Here is an 8,716-nt window from a genome sequence, read left to right on the forward strand (position 1 = left end):
GTGGCTCCTGATCTCTTTCCGTACAAAGCACAAGTAGTATTGCTCAGGCAAAAGAAAATCAACCCAACAGCAGCACAGCTTTGGATATCTGTCACTTGGGCAGGTGAGTGCCTGGGTGAGCTCCTGTGCCACCACCCACTCACCAGCTGTGACTGGCAGCTGTGACTTTGCCTATGCCAAAGCTTGCCTGGTGGTGGCACTCCTTTTTGGGAGGAGAGGAGCTATCAGTGAGGTCTGTCTGGAATTTGGAGACAGGAATTTGTGGGGTTGCATTTTGGAGGAAAGAAGCAAGATGGGAAAAGCCACATCTGATATTTTATGTTGGAAAGTGGATGTGGTTAGAGGTGGGAGCAGCGGAGAGATCGGTGCTGATCTACACACAAGAAAGGCAGTTCTGCCTCGTAGGGAGAAATATAGAGCAGAGACTGAAAACACTGCAAATATTTGTTCTCATTGTCAGATGTTTCTATAAAATCAGTTGTTACTGAATCACCACTGAAGTTATGGAGCATTTAAATAAGCAGAGAGTGAGAAAAGCTGTCTAATTATATGTTTCATGCCATTTACAGAGGTTTCCAGGGGATTTTCTTTTAATAAAAGTGCAGTGCATCAAAAGGAATAAATCCTACAATTTTGTTATTTACAAATCAGCTGCTTCTGCTGTGAGCTGACAGATTTATCCTCTATCTTACACCCCTCTTTCCACCCCAAAATGCAACCAGAATGTTGACATTTATGTCAATACTCTTCAAGTATCTATATACTATTTATGCTCCTTATGTTGGTAAGGAAATGGATCAGGAGAAAATCATCACAATGGCATAAAAATATTCTGAAAGAAAGATACAGAGGAAAAAACCCACAATATTGGAAAACATGCAACATAGATGTTTTCCAGATGAAGAGAACAAGTGCCTTTTCCATCCCTGCCTCCCGATTCCTGAAGATTTCAAATCGGAAGCCTGGCTGGAGATATGATGTAATCAATTAGTTGAAATGATTTACTAACATAAAACATAACTCCCTTTTGATGATTAATTTTTTTCCCCTTCATATTTTTTCCCCCCGCCACAACCACTCTGCCCCTTTCTGACTCTGGATTATTTAGCAGTTGACTTTGGCATTCTGAGTGTTGCATATCAATCCCCAGGACCAAAACATGCCACTCATGTTTCCTCTGCTATGTAATCTATCAGTGCAGCACCTAACCCTGCAGCCCTCATCTGTGCTTCAGAGAGGAGAGTCATGCTGAATCAGGCCCATAACTTGCTCCTTGTTGAGGTTACCCTATCTTTAGAGGCAAAGAGAACATGACAAAACCAAGACACCACCTTTGTTCTTGTCCATCTTGGTTGCTGTCATGGCAGAAGAGGAATGCCAACTTTGGTAAATAAAATGTTATGTGTAGAAGATACCAGAAAAGAAAGAAATGAAAATAAGATGGTTTCTTTCAAGAGTGAATGTGTCATGTGTGCATCGTACAGGCTACATGTGCTTTGTAGAGGTCTTAGATTTGCCTTACAACAGCCCTGCCATTCCAGGATGGGCCTCTTTCCTCAGCAGACACTGTCTGTCGAGCCAAATTTTGTGATTGTTTTGTGATATGGATATATGTGGACTGGGGACTAAATTAAGGACATTAAACCCAATTTCCTTAAGACATGAGCCAGATTTTAATATTGCAGCTGTCCAGAGGTGAAAGGGTAATGAGGACATAAGGAATTCCTGGACAGGAAAGGGACACTTGGTCCAACAAGTCTGTCCCCCTTCAAGTTTATTACAACACACCTCCCTGTCTTGTCGATATATCCTCCAGCCCTGTCTGCCTGTGTAAACATGTCCGACTATCTCTTCTGTTCATTAATACTTTGGTTCACTCAGTGGTTTTATTTGACATAATGCCTACTACACTGTGAATCAGATCACTCTACAAGAATTCACTGTTTATTCTTAGACCTTTCATTTTTAATTGGCATAATCTGTTTTGTTTTGTTTTCCCTTTTTAAACTCACCAGATACGACCACTACCTCAGTACTCAACCTAATTATGAAAATATTAATGTTTAGGTCTTAAAAAAAAAGGATTAGGCTCAGCCTTCATTTCTATCAAGTATCTTTAACAGCCGGAAACAACGATTGCTTCATATCTTATTCCTATTTGAGTCACTAAAGTTCTTCTCTGCAAAAGGTGATCAAAATTGGAATTACTGGAGAAAAATCTATCATGCTCCTCGTGTGATAAGAGCTCTTTTGATTTGCAGACTATCCTTTGCTGGAGTGTCCATATCACACTTTATTTATACTGAATTGGCATTGATTCAAAATTGATGTTTGACAGATTCAGTGCAATTTTTAAGGTGGAGCAGGACTTTTGGGAGACAAGTATTAACTTCTAATGATCTCTTAAAGTCAAGAAAGAGCCTTGAAGGCTGGTGGGAGGAAAGAAGCTCCCAAGAAATCAGTAGTGTTACAAAGATTTCTGACTGTTAACTGGTTTTCATTTATTAAAAAACTATCTCCCTTTAAATTTTCTGCTAGCAAAGTTGAGAGGGAATTAGCATACAGATGCTTCCTCAGACATGTAAAAAAACCTGGGTCTTTCCTTTCCTCTGAGGCAACTCAAAGGAGAATGCCATTAGAGATCTCAACACAAACATGGGGAAAGAAACACAAGCCACAGATAAACCTGAGTGATTTCCAAATTTCAAAGACAGATAGGGTGGTGAAACAAAATTACTCTGGTGAAGCCTTAAGTGGGAAGCAGGCAAACTAGATCACTGTGTTGCAAGATTGAGAAGAGACTCTTAAATTTGTTGTTTCAGTGCATTGAAATCCCAGAGATCCAATTCATTTACAAATATTTCCGATATCTAGTTATGCTCTCTTGTTTAGGGAAGAAACTTGCTTTTATGATGAATAGCAGTTTTGATTTATTTATTTAAAGATTTTCCCCTGAATTAAAAAACCAACCAAAACCAGCCACTGCTAACAGAGGTTGTTTAGGAGAAAAGTTTTGTACCCTGTTGAGAAACATTGAGGTTTTATTCAGGAACTACAATGGCAGTGCTGGGTGGACAGGGAACTTTGAGAAACTTGGAAACGGAAGAAAAATAGAAATCTTTTGGTTTCAGGCAGGTGAAGAAACAGTTATGACAGAAATGAAAACATGGGCATGCAGCTGGTTAAAAAATTAATCAGTAAGCTGTACCTTAGAGGCACAGAATTCTTCAGGTTTATATCCAGGATCCACAGTGATTTAGGGAACACTGCAACAGCCTCAAAATAATTTTCCTTTGGATTTTGAGGCTTGAATCCAACCTTACCAGGGAGCTGGTGATCCAAACAGGAATTGAAAATGCCATTTTAGGCCTGAACAGGGACAATGAGGGACATAAAAACATTTCTTATAGCATCTATTGGACTGCAAGCACTCATAGCTAAAATTCCTTGATTTTTTAATTCTTTGTCTAAAGATAAGTTTGCAAAAGTGGAAGTAGTGTAGGGACTACCACAACATCAGACTTCTCTTTTGTGGGGGTCCTTGCATGAGGATAATAAAGAGAATAATTGGTAAAATAGTGTATAATGAGCTGAAATTTTAATTTTTGTACAGTTCTGATTAATCCTCATGAGCCCAAACCTTTTCAGTCTTCCTGTTGAAACATGATCCATTAAAATGAGTGAAGTAGACATGGCAGAAAAGCCAACAGAGTTGGGATCTAGTGTTGGACAAGCAGTTTGAAGAAATGTGGATGTAAAAGTCAATAAAAATAGTAAAGTCATAGTGACCATTCTTAGCTAATGCTGTTTTATCTATTTATTCCTACACCTGGTGAAATTCTGTGTAGCTACCACTGAGGACAAAATGATGACTGAAAAGTCTCTGATTAAATAAGCTCAGAGACAATCCATTCAGTCCTGTTCAGCAATTTTTAAATTCCATTTTTACATCAAAATTTTTTGGAGAATGGATCCTTCTGTCAGGTGAAAGACCTAGCCACTGGACTTGAGTCCTGTTCTCAGGTTCTTTACCTCTGTGCCATCTTATGTTCATGGACCAGGTCCATGGGGAATATAAAAAAAAAATAAATCACACTGGAAGTGAGGTCAAGGACCCCCCAAACCCTTTCAGATTTTAGCAGCCCTATCCCCATTATCAAGGAGCACACTGCAAGTGACTGCAAGTTGTGTTTCTCAGTGAGGAGAGACTCTTGTAAACGTGATTTAGGAACCCCAATCTCTTTAATCCTTTGGAAAATGCATCAGGAGAGCTGTCAATCTTCTCCAACACAGAGCTGAGCCAGGGCAGCACAGAAATGAGCCCTAATGCTTTTGTCTTGTCCCCTGGTTGTGCTGAGCTGTTGTAGACAGGTCAGGCACCCTTGGGTGCAGTGCTTCAAAACACATGGGGCTTGGGTTCTAGGGAAACAAGATTGCCTTGATTAGGGGATCCTTACAGTATAAGCATAAGCCAACCATTCCTGGGATAGAAAGTCTTACCTAAACACTTCCTCATTAAATTGGGATAGGAAAAAAAAAGGTCTTTTTTTCTTTTTTTTTTTTTTTTTTTTTTTTTTTATAATTTCCAAAAGATTTTAATCTCCTCTAAACTCCCCAAGGATTAAAAAGCTCAAAGCATCCTCTTATCTATTCCTTCCCTTTTGCTGGAATTTCAGTTGCTCCCTGAGCTCTTCTCTTTAAGCAGCACCTAGGTTTCCCTCTCCCCCTTCCATAACACCCTCCACCATTCTTTCCCATCCCTCTGCCCACGTGGAGCATGTTTTCACATTTCCCCCTGCATCAGAAAAAACCTGTTTACTTTGCTCTCCCAGCTCTGGGCTCCGGCACAGCGATGCAGTCCTGGTGCTGCTGATGCTGCATTTGCTGCTGATCTGGATCTCGCATTTAGAGCCAGAGTTAGACAATTGCTGCTAGAGCCCCTGTCACTTTTCTGTCCCCAGCACAATTTGATACGTTACCTTTGATATTCTGATTTAATTCTTTTACATAGATTAGAGACAAGACAAGCTCCTAACCTGACCGAGGCACTACCCTGCATTGACTGCCAGTCTCTAAGTCGCTGCTGAATGCTGTTTGCAGACTGTTATCAGTTCATTAAAGTTTGTTATCGTTTATGCAGTGACTCTGTACCTTGCTGGTAATCTCCAGTGTAGGATCTTATCAAACCCTCTTTTGAAAGTCTAGGCATATTGTATACCATCCGTAGTATTTTTCTTGTCTACCTTGGCAGGGATATCTTTGAAAAATTCCCACAAATTATTTGAGCAAGATTTCCTGCTCATAAATCTACGTTGGTTGACTCTACTCAAATTAGGATTTTCAGTGTGTTTCCTCACTAAATCCTGCAAACCCGTTCCTATTCTATTTTTTTTTCATAGCTAGGAATTGTGTTATGTTAATTTGTTTATATTATGATTTAAAATAATTTTATATGTATGTATTCCTCTGCATATGCATGTGTACATAAAAGTGTTTATATGTAATGGAGATTATATTGAAGTATATTGGGCTTTAAAGCTGAATATGTTAAAATTGTTAATGCAGTATAAAATGCAAAGGATAGAGTTAGGGACAGATCTTTGGCTGGAGTAAATGAATTTGACTTTGAATACATTTTGCTAACTTAAATGGTGTTAACTTGATTTATGTGAGCTGAGGAGTTAACCCTTATGCACTGCTCTTGCTTTACTTCAGTGCCAAGAGATCAAAAATGACTGTTAGGATGTTTCTTAACACTTCTGATTTATTACAGATCTCTATTCACATTTCTTATGGACTGCTTTGGCTCAAGAAGAGTATTTTTATTTGCGGCTGCAAAAATAGTTCGTAATGTTTTACTAAATTAGATGTATTATGTAATATTTTGTTTCATTTGACTAATGCCTTATGCTTTATTTTTCCATTATTTGACTATTTTAGGATGTTTACTATCCTTCCCAGCTCTCTGTTCCCATCTGTACATCTTTCTATTACAATGATGAACCTTGCAATTTCTGGTAAATACAGTAAGTGGCTGATTAATACTAGATTCAAGCTTAGATTGATATTAATATTGGAAAGCTAACATTTTACACAGGAAAGAGTCCTTCCCCCTTGAATTGAAACCATATGAAAAATTTAAGACTAAACCAAATGGAATTTGTATAATCAAGTTCTTACTAGACCTGTTTAACAGGTGCTGTAGTTTGGGTGCCATGACCTCCATGATCATGACTCTCTGCCTTTGGTGGTGTTCAGGTCTCTGCTGAAGTGTGATGATGCATGAACTGTAGTCTGGTTTATAAATCATGGTGAGGAACAACCAGGGGAGCACTGTGGTTATGATTCCAAACAGAAACATTTTTCATGAAAAAGCAGGAAATTATTTTTTTTTCCAAGTTCGTGGTGTTGTTTTTGTTAAAATGAGAATTGGGTTTTGCTCTGAAAGACTATTTTTCATGAAAAGACTTGATCTATTTTGTAATTAAAGAAAAAGGAAGTCTGATAAGAAAGGTTTTGACCCACCTGTGGTGAAAATATGACATGGCAATTGGATCTTTCTGTACAAGCCAAGGGAAGAGATAGGCAAAATGACATTCATTTGAGCCTGAAAGGGTTTTGGGGACACCATGAGTTCTGCATGCACCACTCAGCATCCTGGGAACATGCCAAATCCCGTGGAAGTCCTTAAACCCACCAGGGATAGACACCTTTCTGTCAATGGCAGAGACATCTGCAGTGTTATCCAAGGCACAGGATCAGCCACTGGTGCTTGTTTTCACCTAAGCTGGTAGTGAAAGTGTGTCCAGCCCGTGGGAAAACCCAGTCAGCTTTAACATTGTTCTGAAGGAGACCTAAAACATGAAAGCCTCAGCTTCAACAGGCTTCAGTGGTTGCTGCTCACTCTTCTTGCTGGAGATCTTCCATCTTGGGGGAGAACTGGATTTTAAGTACCTGCTTACAGGTATATTGATTAAATTACAGGGTTTAAATATATAATATATGGAACTGGAGACAAGTCTTCTGGTCATGGGACTGCACGAGGTCAATTCCATTTATAAACTGCTAAGCTCTCAGTTTGTTATGTCAGCAACCAAAATATCTAAAGGAGAAACTATATCTGTAAGTCCTGAAAGATGAGGTCCCATCTTCAAAGTCCAGCAGGAAGAACTTCTTAATCAGAATAACTACAAAACACCCTCCACTAGAGCAAATTTGCTTTCTCCTGGTTCACTACTCTCAGATTGCCTCTATCATGCCTTATTGACACATTTCCCCCCACCATTAGCTATATCAATTCTTTTATTGTTAGTAAGTTTGTCTCTTTAAATGAATACTAAGCCCATATTTGGCTTCTAATTGTTCTTTTGACTCAAGTCTATTCACTTTGTGAATCTCCCAAGCTTGTCTTGATAAGAATGTTTTCCATTGATTTATCCCTTAAATCTATGAGGATCTTTATCATAGTGAGGTTTGAACTCCCTATCATTAACTTTTAAACTTATATTGACATTAAATGTGATTAAAGTTGAATTTTATAATGAAAATGAATTTTATAACAGCATACATGCCTATCTCCAAGCATGGGGATCAGCACAACTACTGGCTGCTCAGTGGACTAATAGCATTGCTGCTACAAACAAACTTTGTTAGCTTCCACATAGTTATCATAGCAATCAATACCTGAATAATTAAATACCTCCATTATCAAATTCTAGTCTTCTTTATCAGCTTTTCTTCCACCAGTAATTTTGTTGTCTTAATCTAGTTTCTTCTTGGAAAGCCTATAGCAACCTTGGAGCTTCACCAGATAATCTTGCTTTTCTTCCCTGTTAAATTCTGTAACCCAAATTATTTAATGCCAAAATCTGAAGTCTTTAAAGAAGATTCCACTGAATGGAAGTTTGATCAAACTATATTTTGTTTTGTTTTAATACAGAGTACTGATTTTATCTTGTCTTGCCCTTGAGTGAAATCCTATACACGAAAGTATTTGAAATTGCCATTAATTTTCTTGATTCATTCTCTTATTGATTTTCTTTCCAACTATTTCCATCCAATGTATCTAATAATTATTAGAGATGAGGCAAGAACCAAATGCCTGCATCCATACTCCTCTGAGCACTGTGGCTCATGCCCAACTTTAATTAACATAAATGCAAGCAAGAAAGTTTCCCAGACTAAAACCAAACATTTTCATGTTAAATTCTTACCTTCACCATTTTCTGGTGCATTTGGACACAGTTTTGACCAGGGGTTACTTCTAGAAAAGCATTACACATTGTGAAGCTTCATGCTTCTCTTAGACCTGATGCTAAATGACTTGAGCAGAAAGGAAGGGGAAGGATTCCTGCTCCCTTTTATACTCCTGTGAAATCACTCCAACTGCTTTCATCTGTTCATTACTCTATAAATGCAACACTTTCTGAAAGAAATTCACTGTTGAATTAAGGGGGAGAGTGGGACACAAAACAAATGGGGGTGATAATGAATAGAAGTGATGATCTGAGGAGCTCATAGTGCTTCATAAGCATTAATTAATTAAACCTGACTAGATCCCAGGGAGGTAGGTATTATGGCCCATACTTCAATCCTGGTTGCGGTGTGCTATTTCTGTATCTCAAATTCATTCTGTTAATGTGCATTCTGAGGAGAGGACTGAAATGGTGTCTGACTAGTAGAGATGACTGTGCATATATTTAAGCTGTGAATATTC

This window comes from Acanthisitta chloris, unplaced genomic scaffold (genome assembly GCF_000695815.1).
Source record: "Acanthisitta chloris isolate BGI_N310 unplaced genomic scaffold, ASM69581v1 scaffold5438, whole genome shotgun sequence".
NCBI classification, from domain to species: Eukaryota; Metazoa; Chordata; class Aves; order Passeriformes; family Acanthisittidae; genus Acanthisitta; species Acanthisitta chloris.